This window comes from Tamandua tetradactyla, chromosome 8 (assembly GCF_023851605.1).
Source record: "Tamandua tetradactyla isolate mTamTet1 chromosome 8, mTamTet1.pri, whole genome shotgun sequence".
NCBI classification, from domain to species: domain Eukaryota; kingdom Metazoa; phylum Chordata; class Mammalia; order Pilosa; family Myrmecophagidae; genus Tamandua; species Tamandua tetradactyla.
Genome location: NC_135334.1, coordinates 1243697 through 1267820, shown reverse-complemented (window position 1 = coordinate 1267820; position 24124 = coordinate 1243697). Strand labels below are relative to the sequence as shown.

Genomic DNA, 24124 nt, shown 5'->3' with positions numbered 1-24124 from the left:
CAAGAGGCAACAGAAATAGTCTCATGGCAGATACTCTGTGAAGCACCCCTCCTTCTGGGAATGTATGAGCCATGGAGCCGGGGGCCTAGCTGAGCCTTGAACCTAGACCAGGTGAGGCAGGGAACCAGGTGAGGCAGAGTTGGTGGGGGCCCTAATCTGGGTAAACCAAGACAGAGCTTGATCAACACAGAACCAGCAGTACTAGCAGATTTAAACCCTTTCATGCTAATCCTCCTTCCAAGTTGTGTGCCCTTAGGAAAAGTCCTCTGTGTTCAAAAAGCAAGGAGGGGTGGGCCACGGTGGCTTAGCAGGTAAAGTTTTCTCCTGCCATGCCGGAGACCCGGGTTCAATCCCCAGTGCCTGCCCATGCAAAAAATAAAAATAAAAAATCAGGGAGGGTGCTAGCTCTTGGATGTAAGATTTGCTATAGGCTTTGAATTCCTCATGGACATTCTGGAAGCAACTTGAATGGTGGCTTTGGGGTCTGAGATCAATGATCCTGGTGGGTGTTTTTAGGGACTGGAACTCTGGTTTAGGAGTGTAGAGGTGCAGGTTTTTGATCTAACTTCATTCCAGAGAGTGAAGGAGTGAAAGTCATGCACTTATTTCAGACAGCTTTGAGATCGCATCCTCCTGCTGGGACTGTTGCCCTCTACCATCTCCAGGCCCTTGAATGCTAGATAAAAGCTCCTGTCTTAGGAGTTTGGACAGGGACCAGCTAACTCAGGGCACAGGCTCTAGGTTCTGACACACTGAGCTCCTAAAAGACACGCCCTCTTATTTATTAGTGGTGCTGTCTAGGGCAAAGGAACTTTGTCTCCATCTCCCTGTGCTTTGTTCCCTCTTCTTAAAGATGAAGGTCATGGTAGCACATACCTCAGTGCACAGTTGTGAGGGTGAAATGAGGTTTTACAGGTAAAGGGCTCAGAATAGAGCCAGGTCTATGTATATGTTTGATAAATTCCAGTTATTATGAATGGCTTGAAGGGTAGGTAGTATAATGAATGCTGTCCCCCACAGACATACTCATGCCCTAAACACCAGTCCTATGTGCGTAGCCTCATGTGTAGATGGAATCTTGTAGATTCTACTAAGAAGAGGCCAAACTGTTTGTAAGGACCCTATATGGCTGCAGTCTTTATAAGCAGAGGAAACTTGGACCTAGGAGTAAAAGCTTCAGGAGGAGACAGAAGGACAGGTGGCCACTAGGTGTATTGCCAGCAAGCCAACACCAGCACGCTACAGACATGGAGACCTGCCAAAACCTTGATTTGGGAACTTGAATCTCCCAAACTGTGAAGCAATACCTGTTGTTTAAACCAACTGTTCTGGGATGTTTGAGCAAAGCAGCCTTTCCAAACTCAGGTCACATGCGGTTAAAAGATTATTGCAAATATATGTGCACATATGTGCATGCACACATGCTCTAGAACATAAAAAACACTCAATAGCCACTGACGGTTATTGGTGGTGATAAGACCACAGGAAAAAAACTCTATGCCTTGCATGCCTCACCTAAAAAATGGGGATAGGGTCTCCCATACTTCCTTGAGCTCTCCAGAACAACTTAAAGGTATTTCCTTCCAAAATGTGTACACAGCTTTGGGGAGCATAAACCCAGAAAGACAAGACATTGCCAGAAATATAGAATCTGTCCCCTCACCCCTAAACTCCACCTTGAATCTTTCAGACCTGTTTAAATTAGATGGTCTTTTCACGGTCCCCATCAGAGGATTGTGGAAAGGAAGGAAGCGTGAGATAGTTCTCATTTTTATGCGAGCATTCACCACCTGGAAGGTGTGGGACGTTAATTAAGAACAAGGAAACAAGGGTGAGACTGGGATACAGGTGGAGTGAACCCTTGGGGCCCCCGGGGTTGCTGAGCTCTGGTCGTTACTGAGGTGCTAAGCCTTCTTCTACAGAAACATCCTCTTTCTAGGTAAGGAGGAGAAGATCCTGGAGACATGGGGGCCTGCAAGCAGTCCCTGAGCACCCCAAAGATTTCCAAAACTTCATCAAATGACCATCTGTCCCCTCCTGGGTTCCTGAGCACCAGAACATACTGTCTACAGTGGTATTCTCAGAGTGTGGTCCTCCGACTAGCAGCACCAGCACCATTTGGGTACTTGTTAAAAATGCATCTCCTTGGCGCGGATCCAGATCTAGTGAAGGAGAAGCTGGGGGTGAGGCCTGGCAAGCTGTGCTTAAACAAACCCTCCCTGGAATTCACTGGAAGTTTAAGATCATTTAAATCTTCTAAATTGTAAAGTGGGGGCAACATTTTAAACCAAAACATCATGTTCTTAATCTTAATCCACTCCCGTGGGTGTGAACCCATTGTAAATAGGATTTTGATGGGGTTAATGGGTCTTAATTCTATTACTGGGGACTTTTACAGAAGGTCACAGAGAGAGAAGCCGCAGGAAGCAGCCGAAGGTGGAAGTCAACAGAACCCAGAAGAGAAAGGAGACGTTGCCATGTACATTGCCATGTGATGGAAAAGCCAAGGAACCCCAAAGATTGCTGACCAGCCAGAAGAAACCAATCTCGGGAGGAAATAAGCTTTCTAATCCCTGAAAACATGAGGCAATAAATTCCTGTTAAACCAACCTATTGTATAATATCATTTCAGCAGCAGTTGGACAAGTAAAACAACCAGCACCCAGATTCCTGCATCTCAATGTACTTGAGTTTTGGTGCTAGACAGTTCTGAACTCAAATCCCATTTAGCTTCTAACTAATTTGGTGGTTCCTCTGTTTTGTAATCTCTAAAACGAGTTCAATAATACCTATCTTGAGAATTTTGTGAAGATTGGAAGTAATGCAAGTAAGATACTTGGGAGGTGGTAGTTGCTCTTTAAGGAGTAGCTTAACGAGTTGCTTTATTATCAAATGAAAAAACACTTAAGAAGACTTCCTCCATCATCCCCACCTTCTCCACCTCCCATTTTTGGCCCATAACTTAGGGCAAAATATTATCATATAACAATAAATTGTGTTAAAGAAGTTTGAATCATATCACTTACATCATCTGCAACTCATTCCAATGGATCACTCCATGTCTTGTTCACTTAGCTCAGCAGACACTGAGCATGGAGCTAAGCTCAGGTAGATGTGTAGACCAGGCTTTGGTAAACAAGAACCTAGAACAAATTCTAAGGTATTATAGCCTTTCTGCCCGGTTTCATTTCCATATCTGAATACTGATTTGCCAAAAAACATCCAATGCCCCTCCAAAAATCCATTTCCCTTCTCTTCTTTCAATCCAGCTAGCTCCACCACCAAAATACATAGCTGCATACACCTGCACAAGCATCCATGCATGCATGTACACACATACACACATGTGCACACACATACATATACACATAAACACACATACATTATATGTGCACACATGAATGCATGCACACACATATGTAGTAGAAAATCACCCAATCCTCTCTCTGAACCTGCAAAGCTTTCTCCAGAAGGAAAGGAAAGGAAAAGAAAAGTCCTCTGGACATCCTGCCCTAGGGACATGAGGGCGATGGCCAGTGCTTACGTCGCACATCCTGCCTGCACAGAACCACAGGGCAGTTGGTGAGAAGAGTGAGGGCATCTTGATTCGTGCTATCAGCGCCACATGGGGCACAAAACACCAAGTGGACAAAACCCATCAGTACGTGCCAAGCTGTGAAGGAAAATGCAGCTCACTTAACAGCCTCAACATCGATCTCCACCTGCTTTTCCTGATGAAGCTGCATTCATAAGTACTGGTAAATCCATTAGACAAATGTGACACTCTATTACTCACCGCATCGACTGGGACCAGCCATGCGGTCTGGAAGGGGCTGATACGACAGGGGCAAGGTGGGAGGAGGCTCTACTGGAGCTGGTGGGCTCTGCAGAACGGGCGGGTGGATAAATGGATGGACAAGTGGAGAGATCCCCGCCCTGGACTGGCTGGTGGTGGGGAGAAGTGAAGGCCCGGGGCTGCCTGTGACCCCATGTTGTACTTACTTGGTATGGCTAGGCAGATCTTGTTTCACATCTGAATTCTACCTCACCCTGTGAACTTGGACCAGATACTTAGCCCTTTGGAGGGCCCCCCTGCCTTGGAGGGCTTGGAGACGATGGGCATAGATAGTCAGGAACATAGGGTGGGTTTCTTTTTCATCATCTTACCCCCTCCTTAGAGTACCCCACGAGGTTGCAGGATGGTGGAGGTAGGCCCTACCCCCACTGTACAGGCAAGGAGTCTGGTACTCAGAGATATTGAGTGACTTGCCTCAGGTCAAGTCAGTACAAGGCCCCCCAAATGTAGGTTTTTGATTCCAGTTCTAGGACCTGATCAGCTTTGGGGTCATGACCTTGGGTTGTGAGAATGATGATGTCATTTCATCATAATTAAGAGAAGCATGGGGACCTTCAGGGCCACCCCGGGAAGGAGACTTTTGGCCCTTGGCATTTACCCTCAGAGTATCTCGTCCCTTGCAGATGGGTCTAGACGTCTGAAAGGCACTCTGAGGTGGTGGCAGGCAACCAGAGAAGGAGGCCCTGCACAGAGGTGGGAAACTGGCATGGCTGAGAGAAGGAGCAGGCCAGGCGGGGAGTGACACTACCTCAGGCACCTCGTCAGGACTGCAAGGGTGCCGGATGGGGGTCACCCTGTCCTCACAGCACCCCCACACCCTGAGCACGAGGAGCATGAGCTCAGAGCTGGAAGAGGCAACCCCACAACACAGCCATCTCTGGGGAGCTAGAATAGAGTGCCTGCCCAGGACTCCTGGGCTCCCAGCCCCTCCCCCCACCCCCCAGCTCCCTCCCCCTCCTGGCTACTAACCACCCCCCCACCCCTCCCACCCCCACTTCCCTGCCTGCCCCTCCGCCTCTTGGCTCTCTGCCCCTCAGGGAGCAGGACCCTGGGCCCCCTCCCAGTAGGTGTTTCTATGCTCTCACATTGCGCCTTGGTGATGTAGAGCACCCAGAGAGGCTTGTGGGTGGACACAGCCCCATGGGTGGACACAGAGCCAGGTTGATGTGTGCTCCTAGTGAGGTCTTGGAGGGGAGACTTGGGGACCCCATGGGAAGGAAAGGGGCTGCTCCGGAGCTCGGATGCAGCACCTGGGGGTCAGCCTCTAGCCTCCGGGGTATCAGCCTGCTCTTGTGAACTTTCTGCCCTTGACCTTTCTCCTCAGCCAGAGGGGTAGTCCTGCAGGGCAGAGTCCTCTGTGCTTCGTCTTCTTAACTCTAATGGAAATTGCACACAGGGACCCCACAGACAGGGGAGCAGCCAGGGTGGGTGTCGGCCCGTTCATTGGACTTCCCAGACCCTTAGCACTCACCCAGCTGGATGAGCACACTGGGCTCACCCATGGTCTGCTCTTCTTTCCTTCCTAAGCACACAGGGCCAATGCCTTCCCTGACTCCCATCCATTCCTTCAGGCCAGTGAAAGGTTAGCAGAAGTGAGGTGGGCATTTTAGATTGAGGCAGAGAATAACCTCAGCTCTGCCCACCTGCGTGCTCTCCACAGCGCACGTGGGGCTTAGCCTAGAGACACAGAACCCCCATGCCTGACGTAGGCTGGAGTGCAGACCCCGATGTGGGTCAGCAGGCCCTGTGTGAGTGGGAAATGCATTCTGGGTGCCCTCAAGCTCTCAGAGTTAGGAGCTGCTTGTACTGGGAGCATTGCTTAGCCTACTGGCACAGAGCCCAGCAAACTGAAACTCCGTGAAGCCGAGGGATCATCCAAGGTCGAAGGGCTCAGGAATGAAAGCCCCTAGAGGGAAGCTTCTCACTCAGGCCTGGTGCCTCTCCCACTACCTTGAACCTGATCCCTGACTGGCTTCACAGGACCTGCAACTCAGGCTGTTTGCACTGGCTGGATCTGGTAAGTTCTTGGCATGGCCCTCCACGGCCATTTAGGGCCCTCTTGCTGGGGGGTGGCAGTGCAGGGCAAACTCTTCAACCCCAGCCCAGAGCCCTGTGGATCACAGGGGCTGAGAAGGGCCCCCTGAAGCTGGTGGTCTCTCTAGCACTCAGGCTCTGGCCCAGCCTCTCACTTCTCACTTCCCGGCAACACCTAGGCAGAGGTTCCCTGCCCAGGCCTTCATTTATGGGAGGGATGACACCCTCAGAAGCTCCTGTCTTAATTGTTTCTGCTGTTTCTGGATGCTGCCTCCTCTGTATCTGTCCTCCTGCTGCAGAAAGAAATAACCCGGCTCTGGCTGGAAATGATCATGGAACACAACATCAGCAGGTATTCAGCAGCGAGATGCCGGCTTATGCCCAGGGCTCATGGGAAGGTCGGGGGCACCCAGGAGCCCCACAAACCTTGCCCCTTGGGGAGTGCTCCTGTTTGTTCTTTAGAGTGAGGTTGACCGGGGACATAACTTGGTGGCAGAGAAGAGGGCCCAAACAGCCACTTGTGTCTAGATCTGGTTTCCTTGAGCCAGTAGCTTCAATTGTGACTTTGTCTCAGTTGGTCTCTAGTATCTTTGGAGAAGATGTGGAAAAGGCCAGAATATTCTGGTTAATATTTGCAGATATTTTTTTTAAATTTTAGGAATGAATGGATGACTGCACTCAGAAGTGACTGGGCTCAGAAGAAGGTGGTGGTCCTGGCAGGCTTCCTGGAGGAGGAAGCCTGAGCTGGCTTTGAAGGATGGAGTTCAGGACAGCTCGGTTTTATCTCCTACAAGAGCTGGCTCTGCAGACTGAGCAACTTATAGCTTTGGGTTGGACAAGTTTGGGATAACAGTACTGCTTGTACCTAGCAGGCAGTATTTCTGGGCAGGCACAGACTCTGTCCCTTTCTCACCTTTCCCCTTTGCACTGTGGAGCCTTCACTCTATCAGTGAGAACTGATTAAAATGGATAAAAGGCTCCCCTGGCTGCCCAGGCCTGAGGTCTTTGCTCAATGAAGGAGAGCTATTTCTTGGTATCTCTGAGTTTGACCCCTTCCCCAACCTCACTATTTAGCCCCTTCCTGATGCCCAAGGTCTGGGCATGTATATGTGACTTTCATTGCACAAAGGGTGACTCAGTAAATCAGTGTCCTTTCTCTTAGAGGCAGTGGATGCTTAGCTTGGTGTTTAATAGCATCCCAGGTCTGTGCATTTCTAGGACTTCCTATCCTTTCCTGCTTTCTGCTTTACTCTATGGGCAGCTGCTTTGTATGCGCTCCTGCTTCCCAGGTAGGGAGTGGGCACCTCAAAAGCTGAGTCCTCATGTCATATGTCTCTGCATCTCCACAGCCTGGTGCGATATTGGGAAATGTGGCCCATGAACCCCTGTGCCGGGGCTCCCCAAGGCCGGCATCCATTCTTTCACGATAGGGGAATTGAGTCTGCAGAGACGGGGTAGCGATTTCAATGAGATATAAAAACTCAGGGCACAATGGGACCCAGAGAAAGGAAAGCCATTCCTCTAGGGGATATGGGGGTGAGAATGGTGTTTTAGTTTCCTAGCTGCCAGAGGAGAGGCCATGCAATGGGCTGCCTTAAATAATGGGGACGTATAGGCTTGTGATTTTGAAGCTAGGGGAAGTCCAAAATTGAAGCATCACCAAGGCACTGTTTTCCCCCAGAAGACTGTGATGTTCTGGGGTGGCTGCTGGCTACCCTTGGTCCCTGGCTTTTCTGTCATATGGCAATGGAAATGACAGCCTCTCCTGGCTTCTCCTTTCTCTCCTGGGTTCCTTTGACTTCCCGCTTCTGGCTCCCCATTTCACTTTCTTTCTCTGTGACTTCCCTAATAGGCCTGCAGTAATAGAATTAAGACCCATCTTGAGTCAGTTGGGTTACACCTATTAATAAGAGTTTGCAATTCACAGGAATGAATTAGGATTAAGAATATGTTTTTGTAGGGAATTGGGACCCTACACGTAACTCCAAGGGACCGTACCAGGTCAGGTTGAGACAGAACAGCCTTCAAGCGAGCTGAGGGAGGGGAGAGCTCCATCAGCTCCCACACTTGGCAGGTGGGGGAATTGGGGCCTTGGAGGAATGGATACTTAGCTCAGGACTCCCTGCCCCGGGGGCTGCCAGAGCCCATCTATGATCTAGGGTTTCCCCTGTAGGCCAGCACCCATCCCTTTGCCTGTCTTGGGTCATGAAAGGTGCTGTCAACATGGGAAAAAGGATGCCTGTGAGGAGCTCATATGGCATCAGGCTCCAGCGGTAGAGAGGGGCCCAATAGCAGCCTGCTCAGCCCTGGGTTCCGACTCACGCAGTGCCAGGTCTGAGTTCCACAGCACCGGCTTCTAACTTGCACAGCGCTGAGGTCCCAGATGCCTGGATTTACATGTTTCTTTTGGTCCTTTCAATTTCTTTGAGGTGGTGACAGGAGGGGCACCAGTGGTTCTGCTCAGTGTCCCACCCTCCACTTCTCTGCCCCATCGACCTGCTGAACTCAGATGCAGACACTCAGCGTAGCCAGTGGCTGATGTTGGTGCCCGCAGGGACCACATTTACCTTTAGGAAATCCAGTGCAGGACCTGAGTTCTCTTCCAGTCCTTTCCCCCAGTCATCATCATCATCATCTTCTTTTTTTATTGTGTGGGCAGGCACCGGGAATCAAACTCGGGTTTCCAGCACGGCAGAGGAGAATTCTGCCACTAAGCCACCGTCGCACAGCCCTTCTTTTTTAAATTAAAAAAAAATTTAATTAAAGAAGGTGTAGGTTTACAGAAAAATCACGTAAAAAAATACCCACATACCTTCCTATTATTAGCACTTTGCATTAGTGTGCTACCTTTGTTACAATTGATGAAAGAATATTGTAATTGTATTATGAACGAGAGTCCGTAGTTTACCTTAGGGTGTAGTTTTCCCCATATCATCGCCTTCTTTTAAGAGTCTTGAAGCAAAAGTTGGAGGCCAGGTGAGAACAGGGAGCTGGCAGAGAGTCTTCTCACAGTGCAGTAGGGCTCTCAGCCTACACCCCTCAGCCTCCATCCATGTCGGGGCCCCCCACTAGAAGGAGTCACTGCATGTTTGTCCCCATCTGAGAGCAAAACAGAATAGAAGAACCAGTCTGCCCTCCTCTCCTCTGCTGGGCTCACTTTGCCCTTTGGAACCTGCAGCCGCTGCCTCCAAGACTTAAATCAGATCCAAGACTGCTGGTTCTGGAGCTAGGAAAAGGATGAGGCATTTTTCTTCCTGGGAAGACAGTAATTGCCAATTTGTCACCAGCAGTGACATGGTGGTGGTGAGTGGTTAATTCTGGGGATCCCCTGCCCATCACCACATGTGGATCCTCCCCTGAGCAAGCAGCCCCCTCAATATACTTTGAAGGCTCACAGGCCCCCCCAGCTGATTTGTTGTAGACGCTGCGCCCTGGGGGTGCAGTGGCTCCTGCAGCTGAGGGTAAGCATGGCAAGGGTGTGAGTGTGAAGCCGTTGCTGTGTGAGGGGAGGAGAGGGCTGTGGAGCACACTAGCATTGGCTGACACTCATGGGGTGCTCCAGACATGCTTCCCAATGCGTGTGTATTTCACTCAGTCCTCACAGCCACCTCTGTGGCTGGTGCTAGGATGATTCTCATTTTACTGAGGGGAAAATGAGGCACAGAAAGACCCTGCTTGGGAGTTCCTGTTCTTAACCCAGTCTCACTACCTGGGGTCTGGGCAGGTGTGGCTTATAGGCCCCAAAGAGCAATAGGGGTGCAAGTTGCAATCAGAGAAAAGGGCTCAAAGCCCAGCTCACCCCACCTTCTGCATGTCCTCGGGAACGTTTCTTATTTGTCTTTTTTGAGCCTCAGTTTTGTTATCCCTGAAATAAGGACCGCAGTGCCTGCCCCACAGGCTGCAGTGAAGGCTAATGGCAGGTCACCCCGTGATTCGCCTTGACCCCCAACTCGCCTTGCTCTCCTGGACCCCTTTGTGGACAAGGAAAGCAGCCCAGTGACTTTCCCAGCTCCTCATTTGGCATTAGCTGTGTATTAAATTGTCAAGACTGGTGCTGATTTCTAACGCCAAAGGTCTAGAACCCAACTTAGTGATTCCAAGCCCAATTTGTGATCACATCATTGGTAGCAGGAACGATGCTCACGCTGGGAGCCCCGCATCTCCTGGGTCTGCATCCTGCTGGAGGTCTCAATGTTTGAGGGCTCGGAAAGAGGGGTCCAGGGCAGAATGGAGGTGGGAGGGTCCATAACCTGCAATGGCCTGCAGGGAGTAAGGGCGAGAAGATTATCCTTTTTGTGCTGGATTTGACGAGATTAACTTACTAGAGTCAGTTACAAGTCCTGGCCCTAAGAGCCCAGGACCCATGGAGGACAACGGAGGGCAGGGAAGAGAAGCAGTGAGGGGCCTGGCCTGTGTGCCAATAGCTTCTGGTACCCGTAAGTCACCACCCCAATCTGGCCTTGGCTTCTCTGGCTTCTGATGCTAGGATTTTCAGTTCCTTCTGGATCTGAGATCTTTTATTTTCTATAACCTCCACTGAGGTTTAAGAGCACAGTATGCTCTTCTGGACCTTCGAAAGCCTGCATCCTGCTCCAGCAGAGCCTGGGAGTTGGCACTGGCATTCCCTGGTCTGGAGGGCATGTCCCCCCTCCTTCCCCGATGGCCTGGACAAGAACACAGCAGCACTTGCTGCTCCAAAGCTGGCTTCTTCCTCTCACGCCCATCTCTGAGGGGCTTCTTTGGGAAACTTAGTCAAAACTTCCAGCATAAGCATTGTTCCAGCTTCTAATGTGACCACAAATTGGGTTTGGGACCGCTAATTTGGGTTCTGGACATCTGACCTTTGACCTTAGAAATCAGCACCAGTCTTGATAATTTAATACATAGCAATTGCCAAGAGAGTCAAGAGAGGCGGGCTGAGAGATAGTTCCCAGGAGAAGTTATTTGATACACGCCCTGGAGTCTGTTGTGGCAAGAGCAACCAGCTCTCCCGAAAGTGGAAGAACATTCTCTGCAGAGCTGGGAGGCGATTTGAGATTGAAAAGGAAATGTGATTTTGAAGGAGGAACATCATTTTGGTGAAGGATGCTGGCCCCAGCCTGGGAGAACTGGTACCCTTCTCATCCTTGAGTACTTGGCTTTGTTCAGCTAAAAGCCTCTTCCAGCAGTGGGCATGTGGGATGGAGGTCTCTGTAGGGTGCTGGGTTCAGTTAGCAGGATGGAAAGAGGAGGGAGGGTGGAGGGACTGGGTCAGTATGATGCTTGCATCATTTTCCCATCGTCTGTCGACCTCCATTTCCATCCAGGATGGGAGGGGTGCAAGTTACTTACTCCCCTGTGCCTCAGCTTCCCCATTTGAGAAGTGGAATAATCAAGCTTGGGAGGGTTAATGTGATGGGACAGGCCGATGGCCAGCACAGTGATGCTTGCTGCCTTCCACACAAGTGAGACTGGTCAACCAGCCTCCTGGCTCCTGCTACCAGCACCCACCATCATGGTCTATTCATGTCCAATGTTCAAGAGTTATTCTTCATGCCTAGTTTTCTTTCCATTATACATTTCTCCACTCCTTTCTACTCATTTTATAATTCCTTTGTTTAACTATTTTTTCTCATCAAGATACCTAGTCTCTTAAATCAATCCCTTCATCCATCTATTTACATCTATCACCTATCTATCATCTATCTATATCTATCTATCTATCTATCTATCTATCTATCTATCTATCTATCTATCTATCTATCTATCTATCTATCTATCATCTCTCTCTATCATTTCAATGTATCTTTCTATCTTCAACTATATCTATTAAAATCTGCCTCATTTGCAGATGGACACACATATTTTCAGGTTGTTCCTCCATACCCGCCCACATGTTGTTTAAACATCATTTTCCACAGAATATTTTAATTGTGCTAATGACATAAGGCCAACAAGCCAGCAATAACAGTACTCCCCAGGTACTGGGGAGCCATTCAGGGTTGCAGAGGTAGGCATTTTGTGTGAGAAAGACACAGCAAAGTGCAGAGCCTTTGGCAGGGTGGGACACCCTGTTCCTCTGACACCGAGACCAACCGATCTGAGGGCTTTGGCTGGTGAAAGACAGTCCTTGCACCATGTAGTGCAAGTCTTCTGCACACATCTGCGTGCTTGTGTGTACACACGTATCTGCCCCCCTCCTTATCCCTTTGATTCTGACAGTGCTGCCAGAGTGGGAGCTGACTGAGGGCTATGCACGTTGAGCGTGTTTATTCCTGATGGGGACAAGCAGGCTGGGAACACATAGTGACAGCCCTTTCCTCCGACAAGACAAGTAATGCTCTCCTAGCCAGCAACTCAAGTCTGCGCCATGGCGCCTGCCGGCTGCCGGTTTGGTTTTATTGGGGCACCTCCTCATTTCACGCTTACTTTTCCCTCTCTTTTTAAATTAAAGACTTCCACCCACCTTTCCTGCCTTCACCTGACTCACTGCGTGACCTCCCAGCCCTGTGTTGTGGGCTGGCATTTTATTCTCTGGGAGACGGTGCCTTCTCCCTGGTGTTCTCGGGGCCTGCCTCTGTAGGTCCTCACTTGGCTGGGTAGGGTTTGCAGATCCCCTTCCTCCTCTCTCCCTGGCTGCCCCTTTGCTCCTCCCCTTCCTGCTGGAGATCGCTGCCAGGACCCCTTCCCATTCGGCTTTTTTCCCAATTCTTCCACTTCATTTACTGGGGGATCGATTTTCCCTTTGAGAACACCCGCTGCATCTCTCCCCTTCTGTCTGCGACGATGACTTGGTCCAGTTCTTTTCAACACTAATGAGCCCCTGTGTCCACTTCCCCGCTTTGCTGTCACTGTGGGCCCAGAGCCAGGGCAGAGGCGCGGAAGGCGGGACCACCTCAGTGCAGGAGGAGGAGAGGGCCAGGGAGGAGGCACGGGGAGGAGGCACGGGGAGGGAGCTGAGACCAGCAGGAGCCCAGGCATCCAGCTCCCTACCTGCCCTGCGCTCGCTGGTTATGGAGCCTGGCTCTGATCTTCAGTTCCCTTATCTGTCAAATGCCTGGTTTGGACTAAATCGACTCTAGGGCGTAGGGTTCAGATTTCTGTCTGCATGAACAGGCGATGTCTAGATTAGCACCAGGAAGAAACAGAATAGGGTGACATGTAACAGGGAGACAGCGAACACACACAGATATGCTCGCATAAACCCATGTGTACTCATATGCACACATGTACACAGCCATACACAGGTACATTTACACACAATCACACACAGATATGCTCACACGCACACATATGCTCACATGCACATTCTCAAATGCATATACTCTCACACATGCACACACACGTTCATGCATACTTTCATATGCATACATTCACTCAGATATACTCATACATGCATTCATGCACATTCACACACTCATGCACACACACATAGATGTGCCCACATGGACACTCACACACTGATATACTTGCGCCTTCATACATTCACACACACAGATACACTCTCAGATATATTCACACACAGATGCACTCACACACATGCTCAGGCATGCAAACACACTCACACAGATACAGCTGCACACACAATACACTCACACATGCACACACAGATGTGTACACACTTACATGGATACAGTCACACATACACTCACATGCACACTCATGCACACACCCTCACACACACTCCTTCTCAGTGTAAGCGCTGTCACTCCCACCTGATCAGCATCGCTGGCCTTCAGCTCTTTTATGGACTTGATGGTATTTACTGATATGTCCGAAGAATGACAGCCTGAGGGTATAGGGCATCAGTCTGGATGCTGAGACACTGATGAAGGAGTGTGGGTCCCTGAGACGGGGCATCCTTAGAGCTGTCACTGTAAGAGGTTTATGAATCAGGGGGATGGATGTGGCTTTCCAAAGTGGGATCCGCATGAGCCCGTGCTTCCTGCCCACTTGCCTGTGGAAGCTTGGCCCCTGGGGACAGGTGTTATGAGTCAGGCATGCTGTGAAGCTGTATGTGTGTGTGTGCACGCGCGCATGTGTATGCTTGTGCACGCAAGCGTGCACTCACAGGGCTGACCCTCAGCCTGGCTGCTGCCTCCCCGCTCATGCCTCTGCTCTGCCCTGGGACCTCTCACCCCCTGCTTACATTCATCCCAGCTCTGGCTGCCTTCTACAGACTTCCTTCACACCCAGACCAAACAGGAAGGGGCAAGGGGCTGGGGGCCGGGTGTCTGTCTGCCTCATCCTGGGCCTAGAAAACCCTTGCTTCCACCACCCTGTGATCGGATGAGCTCAAGCCTCAGAGCCCCAAGCTCTGGGAGAGCCCACTTAATGTGTCTACCTGCCTGGAAACTCCCCCAAGTGCTTCAGGCAGATTCAGGAGCTGGAGCCTGGAAGAAAGGAGATTTCACATCTTTATCTTCAATGGGAGAAAGCAGAAGAGGGAACCCAACTGGTCTTTTCAGGGCATTAGTGGTCCCTGGAACACTTTTTTGGTTCTCTACATCCTGCCTCAGCCTGCTCTGGATGCAGCTGAGGCTGGCTTTGGAAGCTCTCAGCTTAGGGTTAAGGACAATTGGCTAAGTCCTAACTATAGAGTCACGACCCACTGACCAGCTCACCACTGGCCAAGACAGGGACTGGGCAGTGCCTTCGTCATGGGATGAGGAAGGTGATTGTGATGCAGGATTTGTTTGCTCTGGATTGTTGAGAGAGAAAGTGTGAGGCAAGGGCAGGGCGATAGCCACCTGGTACTGGAGTCAGAGAATTTGTTCTGGGGGACGCACTGGATAAGCTTGGTTCAACATGTAGGCCAATATAAATCTGGGTTCAAAATCCAGGTGCTGTCACCTATCTGTGTGACTAAGACATGTTTCTTAACCTCCCTGAGCTTTGTCTATTTAAAAAGGCCTGTAAGGCCTGTTGTGAGCATTAAATGAGCCAAAGAATGAGGAAGGGGCTTTACAGATTTCGTGCCGTACAGACCTGGGTCAGTGGGCCACATGAATTACTGTGGTGGACGGAAGAGGTAAGCCAGGTTAGCTCTGCTCAGGAAGGAGCTTTCCAGGGGCACAAGCAGAGCATGGGCAGCCTCCTGTGGAGGGCACAAGGAGGCACTGGTCCCCTGTGAGGAGATGCATTTGAAGGAAGAGGGTAGGAGCTGGGGGGTTGGAGAACTTACCACAAGTGCTGGAAAGGGAGGGTTGCTCATTTGCATCCTTCTTTACCAGGCCCATAGCCTAGTGCTTCTCATGTGCTATCTTTTTTTGTGGAGCTCATCTGTTCCAGAAGAGGACACTGTGGGTCAGAGAGTTTGGGGGAAGGGGCCCCAGAGTAGGGCAGCATGTAACTCATGGAGCCATGAGCAAGTTTCTGAAGAACCTCCCCCTTCCCTGCTTCATTTGGTGTGAGTACCTCTGGGGAAATAGAAGAAGCTTTGTCTAGAGAGTGGGTGAAGGAAGGGAGGGTGGTCCCCTCTTCCCCCATCTCACCTAATCAATGGGTGATGGATGGAGCTGGGGAAAAAGCAGATTAATTTGGGGACCTCTTAGATAAAACCTCTCACGTCTCCTGAAATTGTGAGAATGAAGAAACACATTCATGGCCAAGAGCTGTGGGACTTTTCATTGGATCAACGGAAGGCTGAACAATCATTCTCTGGTTTGCTGTTCAAGTGAGAGAACCACCCTGTCTGCCCTTGTCCACTCTGGAATGTTCGGGCTCTGCTTGGGTTTGGGGTACAGCCACCGTCCCCCTCAGGAGTCACAGTGGTTCCAGGTACTCTGCCTGGCCTCAGGGCCCCAAACGGAAAGCCCTTCCTTTCCCAACCCTGCCCCCCCACCCCCGCCCTGCTCCTCCCAAACTGCCCACGCCTTCTCTGCTGCTGCTTGCCGCCACCCGCAGGGAGGAGACTATGGAGTCCTTTTAATGGGGGGTTTGGGAAACCTGAGCTTCCCCGTTTGTGGTCTGCACCTCATCTATGAAATGGTGTTCAGGCCTCTCCCGTAGGCTGTGGGAGGAACTAAACTAAATCAGGGGAGAAGTACCTGGTGTTGCGTTACTGTCCCCACCCACCTGCGACGATGCTGTCAGTCCTGTGTCCTCAGCATTTAATCGGTTCCCTCCTTTCTTTCCCACTCCCACATCTTCCTTAAAACCTGCTCTAATGTAGCTCTATTGGATTCCTTTGCCTTCCTTGAGAGCCCCCTAAAGTTTGTTCTCATGGTTAGCCCACGAGAAATAGGATAATTAATCCTATATGCTGGACCCAATTACTGTATGCTCACTGGGTACCAGCCACGTGCCAGATATTTTCTTAAGAATCCCGTGCTGGACATAAGTCCACTGGGGCAGATTCCACCTAATCTCTGTGGCCTGCGCCATCATGCCCCCAGGCGGGGCACTGAGGCAGGCTTGGTAATTACTGCCCGCTGCTGGGAGCGGGTGGCCTCAGGCACCCAGTGGTCCTCTGCAGGAGGGCCGTGATGAGAAGTTGGAGAGAGGAGCCATTTGCCCTAACGTGCAGTGCTTGACCAACTGGAGGTGCTGTGAGGTGTCCTCAACGCATAGTAGGTCTTCAGCCAGTCATACCCAGCCTCTCTGCGCAGGAGGCCCTGGATGGACTTGTGGCCATCCTCTCGTCTGCTGCGAGAAGTACCGTCTCTAACACCTTCCCTGAGCGCCCTGACCCTGGGCTTTCCAAGAAGCAGGCTCCATCCTCACAGAGAAGTCCCCAGACCTCCCAGATCCAACCTAGGGCTGCTAGAGTCATCTGCAGCAGTGTAGAAAGAATCTAATCCCCCTTCCTTGTGGCCCCCTCAGAGGGCCTCAGACCACCGAACCTTCCTCTTGGATCAGGCCAAGGTTTGCTCCCTTTTTCCAAGGTGCCATTGGGAAAGGGCTTCATCCCCGTTGGTGCCCTGACCCCGCCCTGTCCCTCTGAACACACCCATTTGCCAGCCACCCTCTCTCGATGTGGTGGGGGGTGGGCAGAGTGGCTGGGTGAGTCTGCAAGGCAGAGGTGGGTGGCCTCCTTTACCTCATACCCCATTTTCTGTGGATGCAGCCCGAGGAGATGCCACCATTTTTTGGGAAACAATCTCCTGGGCACGCTTAAAACATGTGATTAGATGGAGATGGATATATTTTGCAAATTGAGTACATAATGAGGGCTTACACAGAAGAGGTGGGATTGAATGGAAATGGTAAAATGTCACCAGAGTGTCGAAAGATATAAAGTAATTGCAGCGATCTCATTCAAAGGCAGGAAAGTAAACAAAATACTTTTTGAAAAAGGGCGAGGATGCTTTTGATAATCATGTTTAAAATCTATTGCTTTATTTGCTGAGTGTAAACTATTCAGAAGAAAGGGACTCGTCCCCTTAATAAATCTGGTTGTAAAGGGAAGCACTGTTCAGCGACAGGAAGAAAGGATCAGAGTATATAAAATAGAAGAAAATTCTAAAAGAGGAGGGAAAAACCCTTTTAAAGTGAAGTGCCCCTTGTAAAGAAATAGCAGCTCCAGCCAAGCAGTTCCAGGAGAAGCAGCAGTTTGCGTAGCATGAGAGTTGCCGGAAAAAAACACAACGAACATTCTAGTATAAGCATATCCCACACAGTATTTAGGATATATTTATACTAAAAACATTCATTTTATACCTGACACCCAAATATAACTGGGTGTCCTGTGTTTTTATTCGCTGAATGTGGCAACCTTAGATTGTATAATGTGGGTGTTGTGAGTTGATAACAGTTTTTCCCAGACTGGCAGCTAGAAGAATAAGGACAGACAAGGCCAGAGACAGAAAAGTTTAAGTCACTTGAAGGACTTGTGAGAGTATATGCCCAGTAAGGCAGGATAAATAGCACTTGGGTAAGGCAAGGAACTTCAGTTGTGTTTGGTACTTGCATTTGTCTTAGCCTCTATTCTAGCAGAAGTATTCTGTTGCTTTACAAAAATTTTTAAAAGCAGTTTATATTTATCTAAGCCTGAGAGGGCTTTTCCTATGGCATGGTCCCACTCCACCTGTCAGAACCAGCACTGCCTTGAGAAGGGCCTCAGAGTATACGTTTCTTCTATGGGCTGCCCGGAACCTCGCTTGCCCTTCCCTTTTTTTTTTTAATTTTTATTAATAAAACCAATCAACATACAATGTGAACGTTCTTTTTTTTCATCAAGTAGTTATACATTCTTCATCATGATCATTTCTTAGAACATTTGCATCAATTCAGAAAGCGAAATAAAAAGAAAACAGAAAAAAAATTCATACATACCATACCTCTTACCCCTCCCTTTCATTGATCACTAGCATTTCAATCTATTAAATTTATTTTAACATTTGTTCCCCCTATTATTTATTTATTTTTAATCCATATGTTTTACTCATCTGTCCATAGGTAGATAAAAGAAGCATCAGACACAAGGTTTTCACAATCACACAGTCACATTGCGTAAGCTATATCATTATACAATAATCATCAAGAAACATGGCTACTGGAACACAGCTCTACATTTTCAGGCAGTTCCCTCCAGCTTCTCTGTTACACCTTAACTAAAAAGGTGATATCTATTTAATGGGTAAGAATAGCCTCCAGGATAACCCCTCAACTCTGTTTGGAATCTCTCAGCCATTGACACTTTATTTTGTCTCATTTCACTCTTCCCGCTTTCGGTTGAGAAGGTTTTCTCAATCCCTTGATGCTGAGTCCCAGCTCATTCTAAGATCTCTGTTCCACATTTCCAGGAAGGTCCACACCCCTGGAAGTCACGTCCCATATAGAGAGGGGTAGGGAAGTGAGTTTGCTTGCATTGTTGGCTGAGAGAGAGAGGCCACATCTGAGCAACAAAAGAGGCTCTCTTGGTGGTGACTCTAAGGCCTAATTTTAAGTAGGCTTAGCCTATCCTTTGCAGGGTTAAGTTTCATATGAACACACCCCAAAGTTGGGCCACCCTTCCCTTTTGAGGAAAGCCCCCCCCACTTGTTGACCACATGGCTCTGGGGTGTTGCACCCTGATTGGAGAGCCATACCTTTTCCACACCCCATGCTCCTGACTGCCATGAGTGATCTGGGTGATGTGAGGCACAGGTCCCCAAGGAGCTCCACTGACCTGGAGTTCCCAACTGGAGTTGGTGGGAGGATCCATGCCTTGGAGACAGAAGGATAACCTGGCTGTTGGCCATAAATTCTGGAAACACAGGACCATTTTGTCTAATCACATCAAATGACAAATTATCTATTCCTCCCACCCCACTTAATAGGATGGAAAGGCCCCCAGAGTGTTTCCCACAGGATCACGTGCCTCCATTATACCAGAGGTGAGTGGCTGCTGATAATTTCCCAAACTTTGTTGGACGAGGTAGCTGGAGGGAGTGGGCTGGATCTCATCAGGTCTGAACCCCTTGATTATATATTCTGGGGTCTGAAAAAAGCACACATTTATTTAATGATGGTCAGAAACATAGATCACAGGTAGCAGTGCTACACTGATGAGTGGTGATGGTGGGGATGCTGTGTCCATGTGCGGTGATGGCAGGGGTCCTGCATCATCATGCTTATTGCGATTTGCACAGCATAATGCATTCTATGTCGCTAGTGAAAGGTAGCGCATCATATAACTAGCTATATCGTGTGCTGTAATGTAATATCAGAGCACCATTCATTGCTGACAGTGACATAAGCTGCCATGCTCCACGGCCACCACTTCTGTCATTTGCAATCTGAGTTCTTGTTTTTGTTTCCTTGGCTGTTCAAGCAAATGGGTTTAAGCAAAATGGGTTGACTTGAACAATGAGAATTTATGAGTTTACGTGTCTAAGTCTAATATAAGTCCAAATCAAGTCATCATGAAAGCAATGTTTTCTTCCAGAAAACTACGGCATTCTGGGGCTGGCTGCTGGTGATCCTTGGAATTTGGGTGCTTCTGTCACATGGCAATGCATATGGTGGCCTCTCCCTTCTCTTCTGGGTTCCCTTGATTTCAGCTTCAGCCTGCTCCCTATTTGGCTTTCTCTCTGTCTGAATTTCAGTCTGCTTATAAAGGACTCAGTAATAGATTAAGATCCATCCTGATTGAGGTGGGTCACACCTTAACTGAAGTAGTTCCATCAAAAGGTCCTACTTATAAGGGGTTCACACGCTTATAATGGATTAAGGTTAAGAAATGCATTTCTGGGGTACTTACAGCTTTAAATCACCACAGTTCCCAAATCTCAAGGACTGAGTACAGATCAGAAGTTAAAAAATGCTAGGACAAAAATATGCCTAAAACAAGATTTATTGTTTTCTTCTTTTGGATCTGTACCAGTACTTTCTGAGAATTCAGCCCTTGGTAAATCTAGCACAGTCTGTCTATTATCTAGACAATTAGCACCAGTTACTTACTTATCTTTGTCCTGATACTCTATGAGCACTGATTGCCTAAAAATTTCAAACAAGGAACCAAAGCAAGGCAAGAGAAGGCCCATGAGAGTCTGAGCATATAGCTCCAGACTTTGAGAGGGCTGTGCTGGAACCTAGAATCAGAGTCTCCTCTCTTTGTGGAATTGGCTCTGGGAACGGGGCAGTGCTGGCAGCTGGATCAGAGCCTCTTGTCTTAAGGAGCTGGCTCTGCACAGGCGTGAAACCCTCAGCACACTGAGGGTCTCAGCTGCCTTTGTGTCCATGCCACCCAGACAGCTCTTTGCTGAGCCCACTCAGCTGGCTGCCCCATCTGGTTGCATAGCCCTTAAATGTGATCATGTGTTATCACAACAGGAGCACCAAGATGGAAGAGCACTAAAGCTCTTCCAATAAATCCAGAAAGCCACTCGGCAGTAGGTCTCAAAGGAGTTTCAGAGAGGCCTTAAGAAGATCTTCCGGGAAAAAAGGAATCAGGTCTGAAGAAAAGTAACCAGGCAGGAGCATGAAAAGCCAAGGCTGAAGGTCACTGGGGGAGTGGATACCTAGGGATGGGCAGTGAGTGGCCGGGCTGGCCTTAGGAGGAGAGTCATAGGAGACATTTCTGGGAAGGTCCGTGTTCTAGTTTGCTAGCTGCAGGAATGCAACACACCAGAGACAGATTGGCTTTCAATAAAAGGGTATTTATTTAGTTAACATACAGCTCTTCAGAGGAAAGGCAGCTAACTTTCAGCTGAGGTTCTTTCTTACATGGGAAGGCACAGGGTGATCTCTGCTGGCCTTCTCTCCAGGCCTCTGGGTTCCAATAACTTTCCCCGTCGTGATTCCTTTCTGTATCTCCCAAGGCCCAGGCTGAGCTGCGAGTGCTGAGATGAGGTATGCTGAGCTGCTTGGGCTGTGCTGCATTGAGCTCTCTCATTTAAGTACCAGCCAATTAAATCAAACATCATTCATTGCAGCAGGCATGCCTCCTAGCCAACTGCAGATGTAACCAGTGACAGATGAGCTTCACATGCCATTGGCTCATATCCACAGCAATAGAACTAGGTACCTTCACCTAGCCAAGTTGACACCTGAATCTAATTGCCATAGTCAGGCCAGACCCACGAGGACCAGGAATCCAGGGAGGAGTACCACGTAGGAGGTGGGGCTGATGTCTGGACAGAAGCATGCTCTGGAAAAGGGGGTCTTGTCTACCCAACTTGTTTTGGAGCCTTTGTAGTTCTCCTCCCCAAGAGTTTGGCTGTGGGGTGACTGGGTAGGGTTATACAGAGATTTGGGGGTCAGAAATACATGGGTTCAAACCCTAGCTCCATCATTTACTGAACAAATTGTGGATAATCTCTCAAGGTCAATGTTCTCATTTGTTCAAGTAGTACTAATAACACCTTCATCACAGGAGTTTGGGGAAGGTCAAATGAGAGAAAATAAGCAGGGCTCTGATTTCAGAGTTTAGCACATAACAGGCGTCCTTCAACTGCTTCCCGTCTGACCTTCCTCTTCCTCCTCCTTCTCCTCCCTCTTCCTTTGCCTGCTCAAAGGAAACTACCCCTTCCTGTTTCCTTCCCTGTCCCTCTCTCCCTCATTCTTTCCCCTCCCCCCCTCCATCCCTCTTCCTTCCCCTTCTCCTCCTCTCCTTCCTTCCTCCGCCCCTTCCTCCCTCCCCTGTCAGTCCCTCCCTCTGTTTATGGTATCTATTCTGACAAATCTACCCTGCCAGCCTCCCAATTAAAGGTCAGATTTCACATCCTATATGTGTATCTGTATCTGGTTTTCCCTTCTTCTTTCTCATGGTAAATCCTTCAAGGTTAGCTTCCACTGAAAGCCCTGGCCACTCCTCCTGCTGGGGAAAATATTCTCCATAGCAACCAATTTCCTGGCTCCGACCCTTGCTTCCTTCCCTAGGCTAGAGCCTGAGGCCTCCGTGTCCACCCTGAGCTGCTGGCAGTGCAGCCAGGCCCAGCCCTCTGTCCCAGCACCTACAGGAGTCCTGCTGTTTGTCTAATCAGGGCACTTCAGTAAAAGAAACTCAGATAACCTGAATTCCTTCCCAAGTCACTAGAAATGAAGGTACTATACTCTCTTTGCAAACTGGGGCAGCTGAAAGCTCCATTTCTCAGCCTGGAGTGAGGGGGTGCTGTCTCTTGTGTAGAGTTGTGAGCACAGCTACCCGCAGGGCCAGTTCAGATCCCACCCAGTTCCTTCTAAAGACAAGGGGAGAAGCCATAGGAGAGAAGGGGATAGCAACCAATAAGCGACAAAGCTTTCTATTCTGGGCCAATTTGAAACCAGTTTTAAATAATGCAATTGGCTTTGGAGGCCCTGGAGTCTCAGGGGGAATTAATAATGAATGAGCTGTTCCTCACAATCCCTCCTCCCTTCCCAGGGACTGCAGAGGACCAGGCGTTGCCCAGAGCCCATTTGTCCTGTGCTGGCATCAGCACACTGGCTGGGTGGAGGGGGTGGGGGAGGGCCCTCTGGCAGCCCAGGATGGGGTGCGGAAGCCTCCAGGGTGGAGACTGGATCAGGACAGGAGAACTGAAGTGGGTCGCCTCCCCAGAGCCCTGCTTCACCTGATCTGCAGGAGCCCAGCACGGAGAGCAGGGGCACCCTCCTCTCTTACCTCCAGTCACTGCCCACATCCCAAATACCATCCCAGTCTCCTATACCCCCAACATCTATGTCTGTCCTGAGAGTGCAAGGTCCTGAAGCTTCTGCCACTATATGTGCCTTAGATTCACCTTCATGTCTCCATGCCCACTGTCAGCCTGAATTCTGGTCCTCAACACACTAAGCCATGATCCCACAGCCTTCAGCTTACTCTGATAAGGTCCAACTTATGCCAGAGGGACCTTTCTAAGACCCAGATATGACCCTGCGACAGGACCCTGGTGTAGATGAGTGGGACCATGCACCCCAGCCCACCTCTTGGCACAGACCCTGCCTGCCATCTTCTTACTGCTTGCTGGAACCCTCTTGTCCCTGCCCACCACTGAGTCCTACTCCTATTCAGCTGCTCCTCAAATCACCAGCTCCTCTATGAAGTAGTACAGACTAAGTAGCCTGCTTGTCCCTCCTGTTTTATGTTTTCTTTTGCAGGTCTTTATGTTTATATGCCCAGCTTACTGCACAACAGCCCCTTCAACTGGAACTGGAACTGTCTTTGTTTCCTTAGTCCGGAGGGAGGCTCATGAAGTTCAAAGAATAAATGGATGAATGGATGATGGACCATGCATGATGGACATAGCCAGATGGACCCTGGATGGATAGACCCTGGATAGGTGAACCTGGATGGATGAAGCTTGGATGAATGGACCCTGGATGGGTGGAACCTGGATAGGTGGACTTGGATAGATGGAGCCTGGATGGATAGACCATGGATGATGGCTTATAGAGGAATGGACCCTAGAGAGATGGGCCACAGATGGATGGAGCATGGATAGATGGACCTTGGATGGATGGACCCTGGATGTGGACGGACAGACTATGGATGATGGATCATGGATGGATGGACCCTGGAAAGATGGGTCATGGATAGATGGGGGTGAGAAGAGTACAAGCAGCCTTGGGACCTCTATAGCCATGTCTTCACTGGCTCACCAAAGTGTGTGTGAGGCCAGCAGAAGAGCTGCAATTGGAATGTAGGAGGGCCTTCCAGCAGGTGAGCACTTGCCCCATGTGCTATGGTAGGGTCAGCAGAGCCTGAGAATACCAGGGGCCCTATTTAAAGGCTGCAATGTCATTTGATAGAATCCCATTCTTATGTCCAGGAGGCTTGCCCTTTGGTTTCCCTGCCTGAGCTGGGTGTGACCATCATGTCTCTTGTCTTGGCTGTGAATCAGAGGGCTGGTCTGA

General features: G+C 49.5%; 1 long non-coding RNA gene across 2 annotated transcripts; it reads left to right on the top strand.

Moving 5' to 3' along the window:
- Position 1: 1 nt before the first annotated feature.
- Positions 2–23833, top strand: LOC143643141 (uncharacterized). 2 transcript variants are annotated; one of them, XR_013156144.1, is made up of 3 exons: positions 2–111; positions 19132–19188; positions 23369–23833. It is a non-coding gene; the product is annotated as an uncharacterized LOC143643141 (long non-coding RNA). The 2 variants fall into 2 exon arrangements; XR_013156145.1 differs by lacking the exons at positions 19132–19188; positions 23369–23833 and adding exons at positions 1940–2122; positions 2399–2601.
- The last annotated feature ends 291 nt before the right edge of the window (positions 23834–24124 follow it).